The sequence below is a fragment of the Pteropus alecto genome, unplaced genomic scaffold (genome assembly GCF_000325575.1).
Source record: "Pteropus alecto unplaced genomic scaffold, ASM32557v1 scaffold43, whole genome shotgun sequence".
NCBI lineage: Eukaryota > Metazoa > Chordata > Mammalia > Chiroptera > Pteropodidae > Pteropus > Pteropus alecto.
In genome coordinates this window covers 4,583,681-4,609,742 of record NW_006435764.1, presented here as the reverse complement: position 1 = coordinate 4,609,742, position 26,062 = coordinate 4,583,681, and the positions used below count along the sequence as shown (strand labels likewise).

At 49.0% G+C, this 26,062-nt stretch overlaps 1 protein-coding gene across 9 annotated transcripts in view; it reads right to left on the bottom strand.

Moving 5' to 3' along the window:
* The window catches only part of PC (pyruvate carboxylase), a 93,709-nt gene that overhangs the window by 41,756 nt on the left and 25,891 nt on the right, over positions 1-26,062 (bottom strand). For 3 of the 9 annotated variants that reach the window (XM_015588871.2, XM_015588875.2, XM_015588872.2), the window contains 2 exons: positions 9,281-9,389; positions 8,479-8,686 (listed from right to left, as the gene is read on the bottom strand). The exons of 3 other annotated variants lie outside the window; for them this stretch is intronic. The gene's annotated coding sequence lies outside the window, so the exon portion shown is untranslated. Of the gene's footprint in view, positions 1-7,418; positions 7,512-7,536; positions 7,738-8,478; positions 8,687-9,280; positions 9,390-9,978; positions 10,081-26,062 lie in introns of those variants that run through there. 3 more of the 9 variants (XM_025046207.1, XM_025046206.1, XM_015588876.2) reach the window with 3 other exon arrangements.

Below are 26,062 nucleotides of genomic sequence, written 5' to 3'. Positions count from 1 at the left end.
CTTTCCTCGGGGGACCTGAAGGAAAGTAGAGCCAGCGTTCCTACTGAGGGACCCACAGTGGAAATGGCCTCTGGCTGAACCTGACAACAAGACAAGAAAGCGGCATGAATGATACCTGAGGCCGGGGCCGCCTCCTAACCCATGTCTTAGCCGAGCATCCTGGTCCCCATGGACCACCAGGTGGAAGACAGCAAAAGCCACCTCACGGGGAAGAGACCTACACAGACACACGGGCGCTTGGATGCGGATGCGCAGAAAATTTCTAAAATGACTCAAGACTCGGCAACAGTGGCGGCCTCTGGGAGGGCAGTGGGGAAGAGGTTTACATCTTTCGCTGTTTATCTTTTTGAATTTGTACTATGTACTGGATCATTTAAAAAATGAAAAACATTCAATATAGGAGAGGGGTCTCCTCCCCGTCTCCAAGGCCCCTCCGCCAGGAATCCTCCCGTGGCTCCCACCCGAGCCCAAGAGCCAGCCAGGCGTCCAGTGTCCTCTGCCTGCTGGCGTCTCACTGGGTCCTGGTTAGCGAGTGCTGGCCGAGGGCTGGACCTGCAGCTCCTGGAGGGCAGATCTAGGTCATCTTTGAACTTGTCCCAGGAGCACCGGAAGGGAACTTTCATCTTTTGCTTGCTATGTGACAGGCACCTTCTAGTTCGCTTATTTCTCACCACGGTCCCATGGGAATGAATCCTCATTCTACCGATGAGAAAAATTAGACTCAGAAGGACCCACAGGGTACAGCCGACTCAAGAATCATGGAGCGCATTCACCTCCAGCCCGTTTTCCCCCGAGTACCTAGGTCTGTGCCGGGTTTGCTGTAGGATCCAGCAGTGTTTACTGAACCAAAATACAATGGAGTAGGAATGGAAATTTTCTATGTGTGCTGGGGTCTTCCCATGCTCTGAGACCCAGAAAAAGAGGCTGAGTGGCAGGCAGCACCTCCGCCTGGCCAAGGATCCAGGGCCGGTGACAAAACATTAAGGAAGTTCCCTCAGAGTCACAGTCTTTTAGGTACTGGATTTCCCGTGGGGACCAGGTGTTTGTATTTGTTTAAATGAGATATAATCCACATACATACAGTTCACACATTCAAAGTACCATTCAGTGGCTTCTAATATACCCACAGAGTTGTGCATCCGTCACCACGATCAACTGTGGAACGCATTGACACCCCTTAGCTGTGTCCCCTCAGCTCCCTCGGCCCTCGGCCATGTGGACAAAAAAGGGGTTCTATGGAAAGTGACCTCAGGGTGATCTGATCATAAATTCCTACCTGGGCAGGTCATGGTGGGCAGTCACGCCCCAGGCCTATAACTTCTTCAGTGAAAAGTGAAAGGTTTGTCTTTGCCTTAAGCCGGCCCTGTCTACGTTCTCATGCACCTAGGTTAACTGGCCTTTGAGATGTGATACCCCTCGAAGGGGGTATGGGGTATTAACCCGAGCACATGACCTTATTAGCTGTCCTGTCATCTGATCCCTGCCTTGCTTTCTTTCATTTTATGTCCCTTCTTAATCTCAAATGCATAAAATGTTGCATTTCAGGTCTTGCTCCCTGAAATTGGCTCAAGTAAATTCCTACAAAAATTCTTATGCATAAAATGTTGCATTTCAGGTCTTGCTCCCTGGTTTATATCATCAGTTTGGCTCAAGTAAATTCCTACAAAAATTCTCTGTGGGTTTGGATGTTTCTTACTTTGATGCTACTTTTTTGGCTATTATGAACATTTGTGTACAAGTCTTTGGAGTGGAACTGCTGGATCGTCCGATGTCTTGTGTTTAACTGACAAATGGCCGGGCTGTTTTTCCAGAGCAGCTGCTTCATCTTATCCCGCCAGCAATGTGTGATGGCTCCAATCCCTCCACACCTCACCAACACTTCCTGCCTAGCCACCCTAGAGCGTACGAAGTGGTATCTCGTAGTTTCGATTTACATTTCCCTGATGGCTAATGACATCAAGCATATTTTCATGTGCTTGCTGACCATCTGCCTCTCTTCTTTGGAGAAATGCCTATTCAGATCCTTTGCCCATTTTTAAATTGGATTATTTGTCTTTCTATTGTTGACTTGTAAGAGTTCTTTACATACTCGAGATACAAGTTCCCTCTCAGATATACGATTTGCAAACATTTTCTCCCTTCTTTGGGTAGCCTCTTCACTTTCCTATGCCGCACAAATGTTTTGAATTCTGATGAAGTCCAATTTATCTATTTTTAAATTTTATGGCTCATACGTTTGTTGTCATGTCGAAGAAACCACTCCCTAACCAATGCCACAAAGATTTATGACTGTGTTTTCTTCTGAAAGTCTTAGCTCTTCAGTTTAGGTCTTTAATTCATTTTGATTTTTGACCTGTGGTGTGAGGTCGGGTCCAGCTTCATTCTTTTGTATGTGGATGTCCAGTTGTTTTAGCACCATTGTTGAAAAGCCTCGTTTCCCCATCAGACTGTCTCGGCTCTCGTGTCAAAAACCAACTGACTGTGAATGTGAGGGTTTCTTTCTGGACTCTTAGTGCTAATGATACACGTCTGTCTGTCTGTCTTTACATCAGTACCACACTGTCTTCGTTACCGTAGCTTTGTAGTACGTTTTAAAATCAGGAGGTGTGAGTCTTCCAACTATGTTCTTTTTCAAGTCTTTTGGCTGATCTGGTTCCCTTGCGTTTCCATGTAAATTTTAGAATCATCTTGTCAATTTCTGAAGAATAAAGGCAGCTGGGATTGCCATAGGGACTGCACTGAATCTGTAGATCCGTTGGGGAGTATTGCTATTTTGACAATATTATGTCTTCTGATCAATGAACATGGGGATTCCATTTATTTAGGTCTTTAATTTTTTTCGACAATATTTTATAGTTTTCAGAGCATGCGTTTTATACTTCGTTAAATGTATTCCTAAGTATTTTGTTCTTTTTTGATGCTATTGTAAATGTGATTGTTTTCTTCGTTTTCAGTTTTCTCACTACTACTGTATAGAAATATAGTTGATTTTTCTATACTGATCTTGTGTCCTGCAACCTTGTTGAACTTGTTCTAATAGATTTTTAGTGGATTCCTTAGGTTTTCCTATACGAGATCATGTCAGCTGCAAATAAGGACATTTTTACTTCTTCCCTTCCAATCTGTATGCCTCTCGTTTCATTATCTTTCCTAACTGCCCTAGATAACCCAATTTGAAACTGGTGACTAATTTGGATTTCGAAGTAGACTCTCCCCTCAAAGCAGAGGCTGCTCTGACCTTTAGAAGGACACAGCTCTCGTACCTGCCTTGTCACACCTGCTGAGTTGATGGTCCCGCAGGGATCGAGCCTTTAGGAAGCTTCCTGGTTGGTTGTTCCTCACTCACCTCCCTGCATCCTCCACCTCTGCTCTGCTCTGTGTCCCTGTGGACAGAGGCACCTGTGCTCCTGCTGGCTGGCTTCCCACAGGTTCAGCCAACAGGCGGCCTGGACAGGATAGAGGGTGGGAAGAGAGAGAACGTGGGGTATATCTTCCCCACTCTCTGCTGGCTTTGGTGGCACAGTCCCGGCCTGCCACTATGACAGTCCCTGTTGGGCGTCCCTGCCTCCATGCTGTCAACCCTCTCTTGAGTCTGGAGGAAACACTATTCCTCTCTCGATCCCTTTAAGCCTAGAGGTAGTCACGGCTTCCCAATGTGCTCCTCTCTGGGTACCTCCCCTTCCCTTGCTGGGCGCCCATCTTACGCTGGCTGACTCAGCTTTTCAGAACTGATGTGTGACCTTCAGCATTCCTCGCCAGCCTGTACTGCTATTCTGCTACACGCCCACACCCCAAACATCCCCACAGAGGAAGACACTATGGGACCTTACTCAGTGAAAACTTGGTTCCCTGGGTGAACTGATCACCAAAATGCCGAGTCCACGAGCCAAGGAGATGGTGAAAGAATTCAGTGGCAGAGCAGCTTCAGTTCATGGAAGAAAGTAAACAAACAGCAACCCAGACAGGACATGGCCTTGACTATGGTTGGCGCTGCTCTCGCTCCCTAGTATTGACCCGTTGGAAAATGTACCTTTGCATCAACTTGATCTGACCTTTCACCCTCTGCTTTGGAATTCGAGCACAAAAACTGGGCCAGAGGCATCCCAGAGATGGAGCCCTGGACATCCACTACTGCTGGTCTCTACCCTAATGATCACGGCTATGTGGCTGTGTCGAAACCACCGACATCACATGGGCTTGCTGCTGAGTGCCAGCCACTGCACTAAGTGCTTCACAGTATCTCATTTAATCATCAGAAACTTTGTGAGGCAAGTGTTATGGCCACAGCTATAAGGAAACAGAAACATAGGAAAAATCATGTGGCCACAGCCTCAAAGCTCAAAGGCTCTCAAGCTCAGGTTAACCCATGGCCCCAAACTGGGCTTTGGACACTGTCCCGCTTCCCAAGAATGGCCTGCGGGTAGATTTAAGATCTATCATGCCATCTAGGTTACTAGTTAACACCCTCTCTTCCCTGCCTGCCAACCTCTGACTGGTCTTCCTCGACCACCAAGCTTGTCCTGGTGACTCCCAGGCCCACAGTATTAAGGGCCTCCCTCCCCGCGCCAGCTGGATCAGTCACACCGCATCTTGGCCCCTGTACCACAGCCCTTCCTCATCAGCCATGCTGCCCACTGGTGGCGGGAGCCCAACCGAGCGCCCAGCTGTGTGGAGCAGAAGCTCCCCTGGGTTGTTTTGGAATCTGCACAAATGACAGCAGGTTCAGATTCACCCTGAAGTGCACACCTGGGAGGGGAGCAGAGTAGGGTGACCCGCGGGGAGGTCTGGTGGCACGTATTGAACAGGTTCTCACTTACCAAGACTCACTTTTCTACTCACCATAATGGCGTATGTTAATTTGAATATAATATTTTCATGACTATGAGAAGTTAGATTGCTGAAAATTCCCTGAGGAGGAAGGAACGCCCCGCTGAGAACTTTAGACTTCACGGAAAGCTGGCTTTGGACAAAGGTAGTAAGTGAATTATTAAAACTCCAGGTGACAAACTGCCTTTCTCCTCTTCTCCGTCCCAGTCCCAAGGGATACCTATGCCAAGATGACTTCCCAGTACCGCCTGGCCCTCATCTGAAGGAAGAGGTCATGTCTTATAATGATTACAAAAACAATAGTTAATAATAGCCATAAGTGCCTGTTAAGCGCCAGGCCCAGGTCAAGGCACCACCCAGGTCACCCCTCACTTGTAAAGTGAGTATCAGTCCATATGACAGTTTTATTGAGCTGTAACTTGCATGCTATAATTATATTTATCAATATTCTTATGGCTCTCTACAGTTTATAAGGTACTTTAATAGACACTTTCATTTGCTACTAACAGCCCCGTTGACCAGTAGGAAAGGCAGGATTATCTTCATTTTACGGATAAGGGAAATGGGGCTTTCTAGCCCCATCTGCTGCCACCCCCGGCACCACTTCCTGAACTCCCGGCCACTTTCTTATGTCACCTCCCCAGCGGGAACTTTGGAAGGATAGAGAAAAGCAGCCAGGGTCCTGGAGGGCAGGGGACAAGGAGGTGCTAGCTAGGTGACATCAAGCCGGAACCTCCCTCCACAAAGGGCAGGAGGCGCCATGATGAAGCGGAGGTGGGTGCCCCATGTCCCCTAAGCTGCTGTGGACCTCATGCCGCTGCGAACCCATGGAAAGGCAAGGCCCTAGAGTCAGAAAACTCGGGTTCAGATTCCAGCTTTGCCACCATCTGGTCGTATGACCTTAGGGATCTCTGCACCTGTGTGATACTGTGACATATAAGAAATAAATAATTTGGTTTTTGTCCCTAGCTCCCAAATCTCTTGTAATTTCCTGAGTGGCAGGAGAGACAGGAGCAACTTCTGTCGTTCACAATAAGCCCCTTTCAAGCACACTTGAGTTTGTGCTAATGAGGTGACTCCCAGTGGGCCCCTAGATAGAGCTTCAGGATGGAGGTTGGTTGCCAGAAGAACCAGCCTTCTCATTAGAGGGTTGGAACTTTGAACCGCACCTTGGGGGGCGGGGCAGGCTAGAGATTAATCACCAATAGTCAGTGACTTAATCGATCATGCCTACACGATAGAACTGCCATAAAAACTCTAGATGATGGCGACGGCGTTCAGAGATCTTCCAGGCCGGTGAACGCATCCGTGTGCTGGGAGGGTGCACACCCCAACGCCACAGGGACACAAGCTCCTGCACGCGGGACCCTTCCAGACCTCGTCCTACATCCCTCTTCATCGTGCTGGTCACCTGTATTCTTTATAATACACTGACAATAGTAAGTAGAGCGCTTTTCTGAGTCCTGTGAGCAGTTCTGGCACATATGTCATTGCACTGGGGCGGGGCTCATGGGACTCTCCCACTTAGAACCGTTGGTCAGAGTACGGGAGGCCTCGACTTGCAACTGGAATCCTAAGTGGAAGACAGTCTTGTGGGACTGAGCCCTTAACCTGTGGGGTCTGCGCTAACTCTTGGTAGTTAGTGTCAGAACTGAATTGAATTGTAGGACTCCCAGTTGGTGTCCACAGAAAATTAGAGAATTTCTTTGGTGTGAGGGAAAAACCCACATATTCGGTATCAGAAGTGTTATGAGTGAAAACCTGTTAAGAATCTGTTAGTCCATCTATAAAGTAGCTTTATCCTCCAGCACAGAGGGCTGACAATTAAGCGACCTGTTGTATGATGTGTCCCTTCAGTATCATAAACTGTAAACCACCGAAGGACTGTGATCGGGGCCATCAAGTGTTTACTGATCACCTACTGCTCATAACACACCCTTGAGGGACAAGAGGATAACATAAAATGTGGCCTCTGCCTTTAAGAAACGTTTTATCTAGTGAGGAGACAAGGTTGGCCCACTCAAAACATAAGGGATATGAAACACCTACTCTCTGCAAAGAAACTGCTTTGAGAGAAAAGGCAGGGGGGAAGGGAGCTAAGCGCAGCATCATGGAGGACGGGACTTGTCCCGGGCTCAGAGGAAGAATCCACTCAAGAGGTCCCCACCGGTTGCAGTGCCGGGCACGCATGGCGTCAGCATGTGCTCGGTGGGTGAAATGGCAGTGAGAGGAAATGGCAGCGGCCAGCTGTCCCCTCCCTGCAAGTGTGGTCTCGCCTGACTAGTTTAGGGTCAGGCGGCACCAAGTGGACGCTGATCGGGTGAGAAGTGTGGTATAAAAGCAGCAGAAGATGAAGCTGGAGAGGTTTAGTGAAATGATAAGCAAAGAAAAAGCACTCGTTCATTCATTCAATACTAACTGAGCATTTGCAATGCGCCAGGCACCGTTAGGCACCGGAGACACGCTCGATCGAGAGAGAAGAGGGCGCTGCCCTCGAGAAACTGACATTTCATTCCATGGGGCGGAGACCAAAACACAAACAAGATCATTCCAGATCCGTCCAGATTAGTAAATAATGATCGTCTCCCTACCTCAGACTCCCTCTTGATGACAAGTGTCCCTTAGATGTGTGACAGAGAACAAAGTTACAGGAGCCACATCCCTCCATCCCTGGTCCAGAACGTCTGAGAGACAAAGCACATTCCTTACCAACTTGTGTTCTCGGGGGACGTTTGGGTCAAAGGAGAGGGAAATGTATGTCCTTCCCTCTCACCTGTCCCTGGAAGTGCACACGTGGCCGGTTTCTTCCTTCTTGAATTCCTGTCCCATGACTTGGAGGAGAGTCTGGCCTATTTGCAGTTGAAGATAAGAACCAGAACCTTTTGGGGCCCTTATCAGTTTCTCCTCCCCCTGAAATGAGGGAAAGCTTTTCTTCTAAGCAAAAGGGAAAAGTTCTCTCCCTTTAGATCTAAGCAGTGAGTCCTGCTCAAATGCCAGAAATTCGGTCTCTCGGAAGGCGGTAGAACACGCTTTCCCTTCACTGTGGCCTACGATATGACCACAAACTCACATCTCAGGGAGAGCTGATCTTGGCCCTTCGATTGCTCAGATTCCTAAAGGAAAGCTTGGCCGCCCTGTTCTGTAGCTCAGAGCACTTCATCAAGGCCCAAGTTGGCCAAGGAGCTGAGGCACAATACTTGGGGGCCCCTGGGTCCCTGGCCTGGCACTCTACTCAGAGCAGACCCTTCCCCTGATCCCGGGCAGCTCTGCCACTTCCATGAGACCCCAGTCAACGTCACCACCACACAAAGGCAATCTGGCCCAGAGCTCTGAGACCCATGGCCCATCTTCCTCGCTCCCCAAGGTCTCAAGCAAAACCCATTTTCATTGCCAAGGAGGGTTTGCCTACCCTGGGCTCCTTCGTTTTGCCCATCCCTGACCAGAACTGTCCCCATGGGCCGTGAGCAACGATCTACTCCACCTCTCCCCTGGATTCCTGACTCCGAGGACCATTCCCAGAATCCCTCCGCCCTCCTCTTTCCCAAGTACGAGAAAGCTGCCAAGCTCCAGAGGGAAAGAAACCATGGCCGCAGTGTGTGCGTACCCCCGCCAAGACAGGGTGCCTAGAGGCCCTGGAGGTGGCTCTCTTACCGTGGCCGCTGGTCTGCAGAGCCCCAGGGAGGCCGTGCTATTCCTGGTGCTGGAACACCCAAATCTGGGCCCGCTGTCTGTTTATAATCGATGTTCTAGGTTAAGCCTCTGTCAATGGCTTTCCAGAACCGCCCTCTCCCTTGTAGCTCAGAGGACAGAAAGGCTGCTTGTGAGCCAATCTCTGGCTCCGAGGTAGACCTTGAACAGACTGTTTGAGGGAAGAAATAAAAACAAAACCAGGTCAGGGGTGAGCTGGGAGGGGACGGTCAAAAACCACTGCCTGGATTCTGGCGGAGCGATCAGAGAGCAGTGGTGTGTGGCTTTTACAAAGGAAGGGGCCCAGGCCAGGCCTCGGAGAGCCGGCCGGGAGAGACAGTTTCTGGCCTAAGAAAAGGAGCGGAGGATCCGATGGGAGAAGAAAAACACAATTTTTCCTCCTTTTGCTGAGCCCCTGCTATGCTTCAGGATGTGCCCCTGGGAACTGGTGACATCGCGGTCCTTTCTCCCCTTGGGGCCAGGAGGCCGGACTCTTCACGAGAGCACATGTTACCTCAGTGCCTCTTGTGAGCCGTAGGCCTGGTATGACTTGGTCAGCAAGGTTTTTAAATGCTTGAGCACACCATTAAACCCACCCGGCTCAGCTGATTTAATGTAGTGTTACCCCAAACACCCCTCCAGTCGAGAACAGGAATAGAGTTCCCATCCCCTGGGCACCCCCCACTGTTGCCAACACGAAAAGTGACCAGGCTGAGCTCTGACCAGAGTTCTCAGAGGAAGCCCAATAAGTAACTCACGGTCCTACCTTTGCGTAGCCTCCTGAACCCGAGGCTAACTGGTCAGAGAGGGCCTCCCTGGTTCGGCGCTCACCGCCTGCCGGGGTGGCAGCATCCACAGAAGTCAGCGGGCCGCGCCTGCAATGAAATGCAGGTGCCTGATCTGGGTGCTTCGCCCCAGCTGGAGGCAGAGAGGTGCCACTGACGCCCTCGTCCGCCTTGAGACTGCCATGTGGCTGGTGACCTGCAGGTGAGCTGGAGGGAATGGTGAGCGCTAGTCGGCACCCGGGCCTCAGCATCATCCAGGGACAAGGACAGGAGCGAGAAGGGTCCGAGGGACATTTCTACGGCATGAGATCTTAGTCCGTTTGTTTCCAGCGCTTTCACATAAATTGACCTCAATCTCCCTGCACCTGGGAAGAAGCCAAGCTGAGGATCTTAACCCCCAGTGATGGGGGGAGGTAAAACCTTCAGGACACGAGTGCGGGAAACAGGTCGCCCCCGTCCAAGTCTATGGGCAAGTCATTTAACCTTCAAGGCTCAATTTCTTCATCTGTAAAATGGGCATGAACAACACATACCTTGCAGGCTTGTTTGTGAGGTTGCAATGGATCTGATTATTATGAATAGCTAGTTTCTATTTCTAATTGTTCACAGTTTATCTCGTAGAAGTAGAACCTTCCTCATGAGAGAGGTGGGCAGACAGGAAGGAGAAACATATCCTAACCTCCAACTGTTTCTCTAACTTTCGCTCATCTCCCAACACTGAGGAACTCGACGAAAGGTGGATGAGTGAAGGGGAGAGACTGGTGGTCCAACAGGCTGTTAGATGGCTGGGTGCATACACGCCTTTCCCCATAACCTTTTCCTGGACACCCCGGAGCAGCCCAGAGGTGCTGTGTAATTTGGTACCTTATCCCCGTGGTACCTGGTATCTGGGACAAGATTAAGGAACCAAGTCACCTAGCTTTGAGCAAAAAGAGTCTCAGGAAGCACAGAGTCCTGAATTCTGAGGGGAGAGCAGATTTGAGAGGATACAGGTCTTTACTAGGGCCTCCCTAGGGCCAGAGGGGACTTCTAGTGGCACTGATGCCACTCCTCATGGGATATGTCTTGTGGGCTCCAGCCACCTCTGCTCCTGCTTCATTTCTAGCACATGGGGACCAGGCAGAACAGTAACCTTCAGAACAGGGTCTCTGCTCCTCTCTGGATTAGAAGTTGCTGGAGAGCTCACTCATCTCTGCCTGTCGTAGAAATTTCAGATTGTTACTGGACTGGACCAAAAGCATCATCACCAGCAGCAGAAGGGCCATGTGTTCTTTTTAGCCCTGTGCAGCCCACCTAGGTCTCTGTCAGCAGTGGGGACACAGAGTGACTGAGGCAGGGTCCTGCCCTCCAGGCGCTCCCAGTCAGGGAAGGCTCTGGACATGTAAACAAAGAAGTAAAATGAACCGCACAGCATGGCGACTATAGTTAACAATGCTGTACTGTATATTTTAAAGTTGCTAAGAGACCAGATCTTAAAAATTCTCATCACAAGAAAAAAAACTGAAACTATGATAGATGTTAACTAGACTTATTGAGGTGATCATTTTGCAGTATATACAAACAGCAAATCATTATGTTGTACACCTGAAACTAAAATAATGTTATATGTCAATCATATCTCAATTTTTTTAAAAAAAGAAGTGAAATGAAGTGTGGTGAGTACTATCAAAAGAAATAAACAGGGAGGGGGAGGGCCTAAGAAGCAGCTGTCAGCCCTAAGCTAATGGCAGGAGAAGAAGGAATCAGGCACCAGGAAAAGCATCAGAGATGAGGCTGAAAGGTGAGGAGGAGTCTGCCAGGTGGACTGGCAGGGAAGAAGGAAGGGGAAGTATTCCAGGAAGTGGGAGAGGTGTAATGGGGTTGCCACCGAGCTTTGCGTGTTTATGAGCCGTGTGTAGCTTGGCGTGGCTGGGGCACCGGGTACCAGAACGAGGCTGGGGAGAAGGGCGAGTTTCCCCTGGCCCCCCGCCACATCACAGAAAAATGTAATCGGCAGCGTTTGCGTTTTCACTCTGAGCAGAACGTCCAGCACTGAAAAATGCAGCAATTCACTTTCTACGCAGTTGCGAACCACAAGGTCACCGATTGCTACTACTTTATAGTCGTTTTCATTATTTTAGGAAAACAGAAATGGGGGAGGGAGTAAAGGTCTGGCTCAGTTAAACCGATGGCAGTTATTCACTGCTGTTCTGGTTCATAGGTTGCTCAGATGTGGACACAACACTATTGACATTGGATGTGACAGACAGACTGGACTTCCCGTCAGCGACTCCAAGCGCAGGGATTACATCAGTCTCCACTCGGCTCTGAGGATGGGGGGTCGTGGCCAACAAGAGGCAGACCTTGCATCTGTCCCTGCCTCTTGTCTCACACCACCAGGGCCCTGGTCCCCCATTCACCTCCATCCTCCCAAGTCCAGCCACAGAGGCACTGAGGTTCTATGGCTTCTATGGAACAAAGCAGGCAGGTAGAACATCTTTCGTTTAATGAAGAAGCTTATAAGGAATGCCCGCTGAGTAACGGAGACAATGCTAGGTGCCACAGACAAACACAGGTAGAGGGTGATGGCCCCTACGCTTTAAAAATTCACCACGTAGATGGTGGAGGCAAGACCTACACGTGGCAAGTTAGCTTCCGCCACCAGAGTTCTCGCCACAGAATAATGCTGCAGGGCATGGGGTCACATGGGACGTTTTCAGCCCTCCACTACCTCTCCGTCACCCCCACAAAGATGCCACAAGCCAGCCACTTTGAGATATCAGCTCCAGGCCAATGAGCAAACGCTTCTGGATTGATCCAACCCAGCCTTGGTGTTGACGAACCTCACAGTTTCCAAGAAGGACCCCATTCCCTTCCTCGGCCCCACGACTCCCCTCTTCCGACACCACAGCTTGAGCTCTGGGAACTGCGTTGATGTGCAGCCCCAACACGTAAGTCAGTCTTTGACTTGGAAGTTCACGTAACGTCTGAACCTCAGTTTCCTGATCCATAAAATACAGAATGACCTAAGCGATCTTGTGGCGCTGCTCTGAGAACTTAATGAGGTCATATATTTCTGAAATACCTAGGGGTCTGGCACATTAGAGAAAGCACAAAAGTGACCCCTATGGCCAGCCCTTGTGATATCAGCCTTTAATCCTCTCTCTTCTCATCATGCCCTAGGATGTAGACAAAGACACAAGCCCCAGAAGAGCCAGTCCTGGGCCAGATAACGACAGGAAGGAGCACGGGGCTGTGAATTAGATCCCGGTCTTCAACCATTAGGCCAGGGATGATAAGGACCATGCCTTCTTCACAAGGGCAGTGTGGGCAAAAAAACAACCATAGGGCCTGTGCCAGGCCCTAAGGAGACTCAGTCTAGTGAGAAGGAGAGTGGGGAGGAGGGGTTAAACAACAAAAAGTTAAATCAATATACAGCAAGACGAGCATCAACAAGAATAAAACACAGGGGAACAAATTTAACAAAAGATCGGTACGCAGAAAACCACAAAATACCATTGAAAAAATTTATAAAGACCTAACCGAAAATGCTTCGATTTCATAGATCAGAGACTTAATATTGTTAAGATGGCAACGCTCCTCAAATTGATCTATAGATTCAACGCAATCTCTATAAAAATTACAGCTTACTTGAAGAAATTGACAAGATAATCCAATTTCCCTTGGGAATGCAAAGGTACCAAAACAGCCAAAGAATCTTAAAAAAGAAGAACACAGTTGGAGGACTTACAGTTGCCAATTTCAAAACTTACCGCAAAGCTACTGTAAACAAGACATGGTACTGGGGTATGGAGAGGCATCGATCAATGGAATAGAACTGAGAGCCTGGGAAACCCTCGCATCTGCAGTCCATTGATCTTCGACAGTGGGCCAAGACCATTCAACTAGTGGTGCCGGAACAACTGGATATCCACAAGCAAAAGAATAAAGATGGACCCCTACCTCACACCATTTATAGAAATTCACACAAAATGGATCAAAGACTTAAAAGTAAAGGCTAAAACTACACCCTTAGAATAAAACATAAATCTTTGTGGCCCTGGATCAGGCAATGGATTCTTAGCTATGCAGCAAAAGCGCAAGCAACCCAGGAAACATATCCACTGGCTTCAACAAAATAAAAAATCAAAACGACAAGCAATAACAAGCATTGGTGAGGATGTAGAGAAACCGGCCCCTCTTACACCACTGGTGGGAAATTAAATTGGTGCGGTGCTTTCGAAAATTGTTTGAAGTTCCTCAAACGATTAAACTTAGAGTTACTATATGATTCAGCTCCTACATATACACACGAGATAAACGAAAACATACGTCCACATGAAAACATGTGTGTATACGTGATCATAGCAGCATTGCTCACAACAACCAGAAAGTGGAAACAACCCAGGTGTCCAAGCGATGAACGGATGAGCAGAATGCGGTACATCCGCACGGTTATTCAGGCGTGAAAAATGAAGATCACTTGCTACAAAGTACAGGAACCTTCAAAACATCCTAATTTTAAAAAGCCGACACAAAAGACCACATACTGTGTGATTCCATTTATATGAAATGCCCAGAAGAGGCAAACCCATAAAGACAGACAGTGGATTAGTGGCTGCCAGGGGCTGGGCTGGAAGGGTAATAGAGAGTGACTGCTAATGGGCACAGGGTTTCCTTCCGGGGTGAGGAGAATGTTCTGGAATCATAGTGGTGTGGGCTGTACAACATTGTGAATATACTAAAACCACTGGATTATATACTTTAAAAAGGGCAGATTTTATACTAGGTGAATTATATCTCAATAAAGCTGCTATAAAAATAAACTTTAAAAAGTAATGCATGTTAAAACTTCTTGAAAAGTTAAGATTCTTGCAGAAGTAAAAGTTTTTGTGTTTGCTTCTTAACCAGTCGGAAGTCTATATGCTCCTTGACCTCAGTCTTCTAGCAAGGGGAGGAGGGCTCTCTGTAGGCAGAGCAAATTCAGTGCTGGGTTATTTGGGGATGTAATACCCTCATTTATAGTTACTAATTCATTTAACGATAATAAATACATCACAGGTTAACATATAGATGTAAAATAAAACAACTGTATTTTTTAAAAACTTGGTGAGAAGAGTGATATTGTTTCCCATTTTTGCAAACCTCCTTAATGTCCAACTAAAGACACGGATTCTCCTGTCTGTGCTTCTGCGTTCAACCTCTTCTGCTAAGGAATGTTTATGAAGACACTGTGGACTCGCCCAGACACCTAGTTGTGAAAAGGAAAAATATTTTAATAGCCTTTTCAGACGACTGTGGAGACTCCTGTTTGATACGACACGAAAACTTGACAAATAGTGATACGGGACCTCACTTGTAAAATTCTTAATCTTTTAGCAGGAAATGATGTGGGACATCTCTTGTAGAGTTCTTAATCTTTTTAGTTAACCTAGTTAAGTTCTCTTCCCTCTCCTTAGGAAAAAGCCCCTCTCCCTCAAATCCTGAAAATTGCCCCAAACTGGTGACTCAGATCTTCTGGCTATTGATAAAGGCCATTGACCCATTTTTAGCAGAAATGGTGTTAGGCAAGACAGGGCCCTTAGAGTCTGAGAGGGGAGGGGACTTTAGGCCAAAGGTTTTTTTTACTCTTTAAGAAATATATTAACCAAGCCTGTTTCCCTTCACTTGCTTAATAGGCAAATCAATAATAGAAATTAAAAGATATATAGTTTAAATAACAAGTTTGGGGACTAGGGCCATTGTAAGCAGGAAGCACGTACAGAAGGAGAGCTTCTGGTCCCTCAACATCCATACTAATAAGGGAGTTCGTGGCTCTTAGAAAAGAATTAGGCAGGAAAGTTAGTTAGGGGGTTTCGAGTCTGCCTGCAAAGACACTGAAGTCATCCTATTAACATTTAAGCAAGACAGAAGGCATTTTTAAGCTAAAAATAACTCATACAAAGAAACAAACAGAGAATTAGGTACCAGTTTAAGCCAGTCATTCGCACCTGTACAACGAAGACCCCAACAACCTTCAACTCACCTGAGTCTCATGAGAACATCATTATAATATGATGCATATGCCCAGAAGTTCATTAATATCATTATAACAGACCAAATTCTGGGAACGACATGCGTAGAAAGCAAATGATGAATCACTTAGTCCTGTCAATCTTCGTTGTCAATCAAGGAAGCCCACCCCTCTGAGAAAAGTAACCACCCACAACAAATGGGATAAAAACCCCAAAGGCTTTGTTACCAGACCTTTTGAGCCACGCTTCTCTTGCTTGGGCCCGGTTCCACATCTGGAAGTGTACGTTCCCTTCTAATAAAGCTTTTCTTTTCTGCTGCGTTTCAGGATCTTGCTCAGTTCTTTGTTCGAGACATCAAGAACCTGGACAACGCACAGGGAGAGGACCCCCACTCGCTGGTAACAACACTAGTTAATTATAATGTGGAATAGGAAACCCTATGAACATGAATATTCTATGTTAAAATCCACTGGCCTCTCTTGAGTTGTAAATGGGCCTTCCACCCCCACCGCGACATGATTTTGTCGCCTCATGTACTGATCATATGGAAAATATGGGTTCACTGAGTTACGTCGCTTCTCAAGATGCGGACACACCTGGTAAGACACCAAGATGGCACACGTGCAGTATCACCACCGAGCTCATCGGAAAAGTCTTCAGGTACTGAGAAGCTGTGGAGCTCGTGATGATGGATATGAGCTTGCCAAAATTCTAGTGTTGGCTTGAGAGCTCTGATTTTACCGTTGGCAACAAATACTATTTATTAGTTGTTTTCCTTGAAGCAACAGACTCACTACATTCATTTTCAAGGAAAAGTCTGTCCGGCACCCAGGTCCGAATAACCACAGCTGCCTGTCAGTTGTTCTTTCAAGTAAAAATTGTTCCCTGAAAACCTGGCTAGTCCGGCTGGCAGCCCGGCCGCAGAGGAGCTCTTCCTGCAGCCGGCGCCAGAGCAGGGTGCGGGGCATGCTTGCTCCCCACCTCGTCTCGCAGGATGCTAACGGCGTGCATGTGAGCAGAGAGTCAGCCAAAGGAGCCATTTTTACCTCTTCATCAAGGCCAGTCTTGCGTGAAGCTGCTCATTTCGACTGCGCATAGGCAGAGGTGAAGGGCTCGGTGACCGCAGGTCAGTCTGGGGCCGCTGGCCGGGTTTCTCCAAAGGTGCCAGCATTTTGCCTGCCTTCGTTTTTGCATCATCGGTGCAAATGCCAACACAGTGGAAAAGGCAAGCAACCTCTTGGTGTTATGAAAACTGCCATGACTTAGGCACCCCCTTGAAATGGTCTTAAAGACCTGTGTGGGCCTGGGTACCCCACCTGAAACCCACCAGTCTGGGAGGCCACTCCCTGCAGACTGAGAGAAGGGAAAACCAACTTGAAAATGAAACAAACAGCCTTCTCCACTTTGTGACATAAGCGGAGGTAGCGAAGGTGAGCAGGGAATGGACGCGACTTCTGTAGAGCCCGGACAGGCGGGCTGCCCTTGGCGTCCTGTAGTTGACAGCCTTACGGGGCCTGGGAGTTTCAGCTCGACAGACTGCGCCTGGGTTTCAATCTGACGGGCTCTCCGCTTGCTTTCTCTCTGCCCCCCACCACCTTTCCCTTCCGCTGGCCTCAATGCAAAAGAGGCAACTTCAATTCTTGGTATTGTTTTCCTGCTTCCACACCAGAGAGGACTAAGCTGTGAGCCTGTGTGGCTGGGGAGGGGGAACGAGAAGGCCAAAAAGGAAGAGGCAGCAAATACCATCATCCTGCCTCTGCCCCATGGCCCCAGCCTCAGCTCACCCGGGGGGCGGCGGGAGCGGGGCTTTCCCACCGGTCCTCTGCATTCCTACCATATTCCCTCCCTGACAACTCAGAGCTGCCCTAGATTCCTGCCGACTAGCCCCTTAGTTCAATGTTAACAAAAAGGCTTTCCTCTCTTCTCCTCCCACAGCTGAGGTCTCTCCGTAGGGAAGGCCCCTTCTCTCAGTACCTCAGTTATTCGTTCCCATTCGGCAGCAACCGACACAAGACCCCAAGTTGGCTCAAAGCCTTTCCTCCCAGGATATTCAGTAAGACAATGTGACGCCAGTGGGGAACAGACTTCTCATGGGAGACTAGCCTCACAACTGTAGCAGCAGGAAAGCCGCTGGCCTGGCAGCCGATGCAGAAAACAACGTGCCATTCAGGCCCCAGGGACAAACAATAGGCCCTTATCCTCTTTTCTGGTACAAGCCAGGAGCTGTTAAGCAGAGCTGGAGGGCCCAATGGGTGGCCTCTGGGCAGAGCTGCCCCTCGGATGTGTGCGGCCCTTGGCAAATCTTTTGGGGAGATGCTCTCTCTATATAAAAAAACTTTAGTCATTCAAAGTTAGCGTGCTAGTGCCATTTTGGTGGCCCAATCACATGCTCCTACCAGAGAAACACTGCAGCCACCAGTGGGAGCTGCCTCCTAAAACAGTGGCCTGGAACAACGCCGTAGGACACCCGGTGGAGAGCACCCCAAAGGGGTCGATGTGGATCCCCGTTCACGTTTGAAATGCCCAGCCAGAAAGCACTGGAGAGTTAGAGAGGGGTACGCCAGAGCGTGGGGCCCTGGACCGGGGCCACACGTGCCCGGCCTAAGGTGGGTTCTGGCCCTGCTGACACAGCCACCGTGGTGGGCTTAAAGGGTCAAGAGGGCTGTCCTTGAAAAAGAAACCGAGGAACTCATGGCCCAAACACTTCTTGTCTCCAGGTCACCAGGCACCTGGGCGACCCGAAAGCCACTGCTCCTCCCGAGGCAGTTTGTCTTGAATTTCATACCTCATCCCTTGCCCAGTCTCTCTCAGTAAGGCCGACAGGTAAGAGGCCATGAAGAAAAACACAAGGCTTTGCTGGAAGTTTGAGAGCAGGACTGAGCCTGGCCGGAAGTACGCGCTCACCAAACATGAGGGAAGAACGAGCCCTGGAAACGCGCAGTCTGATGATCCACTACCAGCCACGAAGCACGTCATCAAACATGAAGGTGGCCCTGTCCCCTCAGGGCCTTTTGGCCATCACCTCGATGACACCACAGGCACAGGTTAAGAGCAGTGCCACCGGGGGTCCTAGGGTGTGCCAGTGGGAAGGGGCTCTCCAGGTCAGCCCAACCCCAGCCAGGGACTGGGCTGCCATAGCTCCTCCCACCCTCCACTCAGGTCCATGGAGAGTGTGAGTCGCTGAAACCTGCCTAAGGTTCCCTGTATTCTGCCAAGATCCACACCCAGACACAGCCAGCTGGGGAGGCAGATAACCACCCCGGGGGCAGGCCTACCGGCTGCTGCCCGGCTAAGGCACAGGACATACCCTCCCTCCACGCTTTCCTTTCCAGCACTTATCACTGCTGTAATTAAACTGTCGCTGGCCTGCTGCCCATCTCCCCTGATGATGGGAGATCAGGCTCGTCTTTCTGGTTCCCTGATGTATCTCCAGCGCTTAGCATGGGGCCTTGAACTCAGAAGTGCTCTCGTAGCTATGGAGCAAATGCAAGTCCCCCTCAGCCATACCCAGTGGCCCCCTGAAGCTGAGGGCCAGCTGCACACCACTCCTTGACCGGCGACAATGCAGGAACCGAGGGCTCCAGGGGTGATTCAGCAACATCCACGGAGGGTTGCACCAGGGCCCTCCCCTTGGTGGGAACAACTGGGAGAGGGGCAATAAGCCTCAGTGAGCCTGAGCCTGGCTGGAAGCAATTCCTCGGGAGGCAGCATGCCAGCTGCAGAGACCCCCACGACAAACAGCCTAATGTCTCACGCTAAAAGAACAGAGAGGGTGCGATATTGCGATTCGTAAGAAATATATATTTGGTCTTCAGATGACCCATATACACTTCTCATACCTAGTGGGTTGGGGGCGGGGCAGCACTGTGGGACTGATCCCTTAGCCTGTGGGAGCTGAGGCTGCCTCTCGGTAGACAGCATCGGTACTGGGTTTGTTAGTGGGGGCGGACTCTCGTCCCCCCACCATCCTCCCCACTTTGGAACTGGGTCTGGGAACCCTCCCAAGGGCGGTCAGACAGAAGTCCGGGTCTAGGAGCAAGCACGGGGAGGGGAGGGTTGTTCCAGCCCTCTGAGGCCCCAGATTCAGTTCAGCCCCCCTTCTTTCTGGGTCCTCGCCTAAGCACCAGCTCTGCGCTCACACCTTTCAGCGTTTCAAGCTCAGAGCAACTACCCTTTCTCCCCACATTGGCCCAGTCTCCCCCTCAATGCTCTTCATGCCGATACCCCCCACCTTGGGTCCCCCCTCCTCACCCCCTAAAACAAACACGCCGACCGAATTTCTTTTAGCCACCAATGGATCCTGCGAGAGCTTGCTCTGCTGCTGGTGGGACTGGCAAGAACGAAGCGGCCCAGGCCTCCTCCCTCACTCTCCTCTCAACCCCCAGGCTTTGAGTGGTACCCCGTTCTCATTCGCCAAACCTTTACTGAGGGGCGCCACCATTTGGCCCAGCCCACTATCTTCCCTTGGCAATGGGCGGGCCAGGTTCACGGCCGTGGACAGAATGCCTGTTCTGCCTCTTGCCAAGCAGTTTTATATATGTGGCCTGGGCTCCTAACAGGACTAAGGAGAGCCTTACCTCCCAAGTGACACGGCTGGCCACAGGCAGCAGTAGCTCACCCCATTGCCAGGCCCAAGGCCACGGCTTATTCATCTTGACATCCCAAACCTAGCAGAACCTAGGGAACCAAGTAGGCACTGCGTCAATGTTTATGGAACTAACAAAGTCTGAAGGGAGATAAACATGGCATCACAGAATGGCCGGGAACACCTGGATCCCAGGCTGGGTTCTCTGTGACCTCGGGCAATCATCTGTAAAAAATGAGACCCCCTCACGCCCTCAGGAAAAGTATGTGAGAGTACTTTGCTTATGGTAAGGGTCTATGCCAACTGGTAGGCATACGCGTCCAGGGATGGCCCCTCACCTTTTCCTGCCTAGAAGAAAGGAGTTCAAGGGTGTGGAGAACTGATAAGCTAAGAAAAGAGGCCAGGTCTGAAATTCTAGAACTTAACTCTAAGGAAAAGTGAAACCAGACCTAGAGGACGGGTCATAGTGGTTGCTGTGTTTGCTGCTTTGTACTCCGTTCTCAGACTTTGTCTGGTCTGTGTGTTTTGCCTTAGCCAGACCTAAGCATCAGGGTCATGTAACAGCTAAATAAACACATGTCGGCTGCTCTGATAGCTGTAAGGAAGCTACCGACAAGGGAAAAGGGTCTGGAGAATCGCTGGTGTTCTGTATAATCAGGGGGAGATTGTTTCTTGGCCTGAACTTGGGTGACCTGGGGCAAGAGGAGCCTCAGCACCCAGCCTCAGCCTTCTGGGACAGCAGCACTCACAGCCACGGGCAGGTGCAGGGAAGGGCCCAGAAGGGCTGCCTGGAGGACCTCCTGCTACAGGGAGGGGTGGGGAGACTAGAAGCTTGTCAGCTCGCCCCAAAGTTACCACACGTCCTTAGCCCTTATGGAGCACCCACCATCCACTGTAAAATCTTGAGTCGAAATGCCCAGGTCCCTTCCCTAACAGCGACCCGTGAGCTCTCCAGGTGGTAGGGCAAGCAGCAAGTGCAATCTTCCTTCCTTCTCCTAAAGAATTTTGCATTAAAGAAAAGTTCATTAAAGAAGGCAATTAGAATTCTCGCTTCCACCCGCAGTTCCTGTAGAAGGGAGGAAACTAGCAAGCAGGCCTCCCATCCGCAGAGTCTACACTGCTCTTAACATTTCTGCTTTTAACATTCTCTTTTGGGAGGTGTGGGTGGGGAGGCAGGCGGGCGGGAGGACGAGATGCAATAGAATAAATAGATAAGAGAATGAACTAAAGGCTTCCCTGCCCCCTCAGCCACGCTGAGGGCATATGGCCTCCAGATGCTCTACTCACCCTGGCCTCAAAGCAGACAGAGTCCCACCACATGGAGGGGGCCCCGGAGGAGAGGACAGCACCCCTCAGGTCTCCTCCCTGAAGATCTCTTCCTCTGCACCGCTGCTCAGAGGGGAGCTAGGCCAAGCTCACAAGCCTCCAGCGCCCATACAAATCAGAGGGTTTCAGGAGAGTCCCTGGAAAAGACTCGGAAAAATCCTGACACCACGGATCCAAGTGGACTGTCTCAAGCCATCAGGTTAGTCTCAAAGGGTAAAGTACATGGAGAAAATGTTTCTATTTTCAAATTCCCCCTTCACTCGCACCCTTAAAGAGCAGCTTTGTGGAACTCCCGGTGTGGCTTCTGGGGTGCTGATGACAGAGATGCTTCCGGGAGGTCCAGGAGCTTGAATTGGGAAGGAATGAGAAGCCCTTGGCTGGGAACGAGGCGGGGAGACAGGGTAGTGACAACAGTCGAATGGGCTCCAGGCCAACCCTGAGAATCTGTGCAGGACGCGAGCACATGATGACAGAGGGGTGGGGACTGGGTGGGTCTAACTCCCATCACAGGGAATGAGGCCTGGGGTGAGCGGCCTGCTCCAGGCTCCCCCTCTGAGTGAGGTCAGAATTGAAATCTTGGCCTCGACTCCTTGTAGAAGAGATACTGTATTACCTACGAGGAATATCTGAGTTTAAAAAACGGGCATCAGATCAAAGGCACATCAGTGACCCAAACTTCTGCAAGTGATCCTAGTTAGATAATATCAGGTAACAGACTTGAGCATGTAGGTTACCACGGTGCCTGGCACAAAACACCTGGATGAATAATATATGGATGAATGGATTCAGAATGAAGCTGGTTTGCTCTGGAGTAATCAGACTAGCAGATAGAGGCGCATGTACATAATGAGAGACAAGTGGGCTTGTTTACCAAGGACCCAGAATGCCTCTAGCTAGGGCGCAGAGGGAAGGGGAAGGGGGGAAGGCGAGAAGCAAGAAAGACGTGTGTTCTCAGGTTGCACGTGCCAACAAGATAAACCCCACCTGGCTCAGAAGATGCCCTGCAGAAAGGTGCCAGCCTATTCGTCAGCAGGGCCACCAGCCCCAGATCTCAGAATATGGGGCTAGGACAAGCGTAGGGGGATAGACGAAATGGCATGGACCTAAAACCAGGTGCATATGTGGCAGCCACAGCAGCAGGAGGCCTGTCTCCTGGGAACCTGTCTGCAGCATAGGGAAGGGCCAAGTCTAAGCAACTTGGCCCTTCCTATCAACCCCCAGCCCCTCCGTCTCCACCGCACCCTCCTCCAAGCAGCCTCGCGCTTCAGCTTCCTCCTTTCCACTGAACTCCGACCTCCGCCAGGAATGGTGCTGGGCCTGGACTCACATTTAATTTGTTCAATGCAGAGAAATACACGCATTGACAGAGGAACCGTGGCCAAGGATGAAGTGCCTTACTGGGGCCATGGATCGACCGCCCCCAACTGCGTCCACTTATACCCTTGTCTCCTCTGCAAAGACTGCCCACTTTCATTAGGGCAACCAGGAATGCGGCAAAAACCTTGCTAAAAACCTCAACTGCGAGCTAAAATAAACTTCTTTCTATTTCTTCAGAGCATCAGGCAAGATTATCTTTATCTTCACTACAGCCTTAAAGAAGACACATTCTAGAGGGGAAATAAAAGCAAAAGGAGAATAAAGGCCAAGGATGATTTTGAGAAATTACCCATGAGATACAAGATGTTTTGAGCAAAGAACCCTGCTCCTCGGCCCCAGGCGTCACGTCAGATGCTGTTGGGGAAAGAAGAATAAAAGGCTTTGTGAAGGACGCACGCGCAGAAACCACAAAGAGAAAACCTGGAGCCATTCAGAGCAATAAACACACAAACATGCGCCCTTGTGGCAGTGGGGGGCCTTTTGTACTGATGGCACTGGCGCTGGCAGAGCTCCGCATAGGGCTCAGGACCGTGAACCTGAACCTGAGCTCTACCACTCACAGTTGGGAGACTTTGGGCAAGTAGTGCACCCCTCGACCCCCCGAGCCGATTTCTCAAGGCAACACCTTTCGCCTCCAGAAGAGACCACAGTAGTGTAGAACGAACATAGCTGCCATTATCATTTTACTGTTGTATTCTTTTATATAAATTTAGTTCCGAATGAGAAAGAGAAAAATCAACCAGCAGATACAAGACCATCCAAGATGTCTGATATCATTTTCTCCACACTTTGGAATTCTCCTGAGAATTTTAGACTGACAAGGCTCTACATAGAGATAGCTGCCTACCCCCTAAATTGTTCACAGAGGGGTTCCTTCCCTATCCCGCAGCTCACTTAAACAGGAAAAAGGAGACCCGCCATCTTCCTTATTACAATTCCCCTGTGCTTGTGAATGAGGTTGACGGTCCCTTTATCTGCGTAAAGCCCACTCCGCATCTACAATCCCAGAACAGACTTTCGGAAGAAGTAAAGGGATTTCAGACGGTCTTAGTTTAAATCAGAGAGAAGAAGGTGGGAAATAGGCTTTGGGGCTTGAAATTGAAACAAACAGAATAATGACAAGAAGGATAAAGAGGTAGCTATAGATAAATGTACTTCTGTTCAACAAATAACTACCCTAGTCCAAGATTAAATCCTTCTTTCTGTCTTCATCAGTCAGGAAAAGCAATGGCCATCCGCTCTGCTGGACGTGCCTCTACAACTCCCGCGGGAAGTCTGGTCTTCCTCTGCTCTACCCTTTCATTTCCTGTCTCTGGCCCACATCCCTACATGGCTGCGGGGGCCAGGGGCATGAGTCATGTACCATCCACAGGAGGCCGAGAGCCATTGGCCCCTCCATCACTTAGAAGGCCTGCTAGTTTCACTCCAGGTCCTGGGCTCTACCCTCACTCGGATGAGCTGTGTTGCCCAAGTTTGCTGTTAGCTAAAAAGGGGGATTCGGGCAAAGACGCGAAGGGTATGAGAGCATCCTTATTCCTGGGAAATAACTCCTAAGAAAAAGGCAAGGCACAGGTCAGTCACATTATAAATAGGGAACAGTCTGTCACTGCCACCACATCTCACCCTGAGGTTGCTGAGCCACGAGTGCAGCAGGGAAGGGGGCCTAGATACCACTGAGCAGCAAGGCGGCAGGCTGCGCAGATGTCTGCCACACACCAAGGGAAACGGGGAGGTCTTAGAAGTCCACTGCTTCCTTTCCGCAAAAGAGCTATGTCATAGAGGAGGGTTTTAAATGAGTCACAGAAGCACATAGTTTTGGGATTCAGAAAATCACAATACAGAGAAGTGGGGGTGGGGAGAAAAGTTAGGAATTAAGGGTGTTGATTTGGCAGAACAAATGGCAAACGCTCTATTCTTCCTTCTTATTTGCAAATAAGATAGACATGATTTCTGGGCAAGAGGACAACGGCATCCGAGGCATCTCGGAGAAGGTGTCTAAGAAGCTATTTGGAAGGGTAGGATGAAAGCCAAGCAAACTCAGGATGAAAAGAAGTTAATGAAAAGAATGATAGGGCAGATAGATTTAAAAAAAATTAAAAAGCGGCAGCTCCCCTGCAGATGTGGAATTGTTCGGAAGCCTCTAAAAGCTAAAGGCCACAGTCCAGGCGAGACCATTACTGGAATCTCTTCAAATGAGCAGATTTTTACCTTTTGTGATCTGAAAAGGAAAGCGAGCTATTTTCTATCTGAAAAAAGATATACACAGCTTACGAATGGAAAATGTAGAGCTCCTGTTGAAAGGCACGTAATTTAAGGGAGATGATCTTTTTTGAAACAATCTGAAACAATAGGTAATTATAGCTAACCTGCAATTGTCCACACTAATGAAACGGAAATAGCAAGAATAGGTAACTCAGTAAATATTTATAGAGTACTTCTTAAGTGCCTGGCATAATGTAGGAAGTATAATTTTTTTTTAAAACTGTATCTAATCATGGTAAATTGATACAGCCAGGGACTAGGTACATGACCAATTAGAATTGTTTGGCACATGGACCTAATAATGCACATACTGGGGTTACAAATGAGTACAAAATGTGTATGTGAGAAAGAGGAGAAATAAGTCTGATATGAAGTGATTGAGCATTCAGTTCGCTACTTAATTTTTTTTTTTTTTAGGTTTTACCATTTTAACCATTTTCAAGTACAAATTCAGTAGTTTTTAGTATATTAAAAATGTTGTGCAAACCTCACCACTATCTAATTCCAGGACATTTTCAAACACCCCAAAAGAAACTCGGTACCATTAACAGTCACTCCCATCTCCCTCTCCCTCCAGCCCCTGGCAACCACCAATCTACTTTCTGTCTCCATGCATTTGCCTCTTCTGGACGTTATATAACGTTCATATAATAAAGAAAATACAATAAATAAATAAAGCCTCGTATCTGGCTTCTTTCACTCAGCGTGATTTCAAGGTCCATCCATATTGTGGCACGTGCCAGTACGTCATTTCTTTTTATGGCTGAGTAAAATTCCATTGTATAGACTTACCACAGTTTGCTTATCCATCCATTGGCTGATAAACATTTGGACTGTTTTCACCTTTTGGCTATTGTGAATGATGCTACTTTGAACATCTGTGCACATGTGACGTTTTTAACCATTCGGTCTGGCCTCCCTAGTTACGTTTTAATTAGTCAGGCGCTTGAACCCAACAGTCTGACTCCGGAGCCTGACTACCGGTCACACCACTGCACTTCTCTGATCTAGACGGTGCACAGCAGCCCTGAAATGTGCCAGACGGCAGGTGGGAGCAGCAGAAACATAAATGTCATGGTTAACAATTTATATACACGAAGCTCTAGCTGTGCGGACAGAAAACTACTTGGTTATTTGTACCCCTTCGTGTCCCCACAGCCCAATAGGAGGAGATTACATATAATCAATGGTCAACTCCACGGGCTGACCTTTTCAATCCT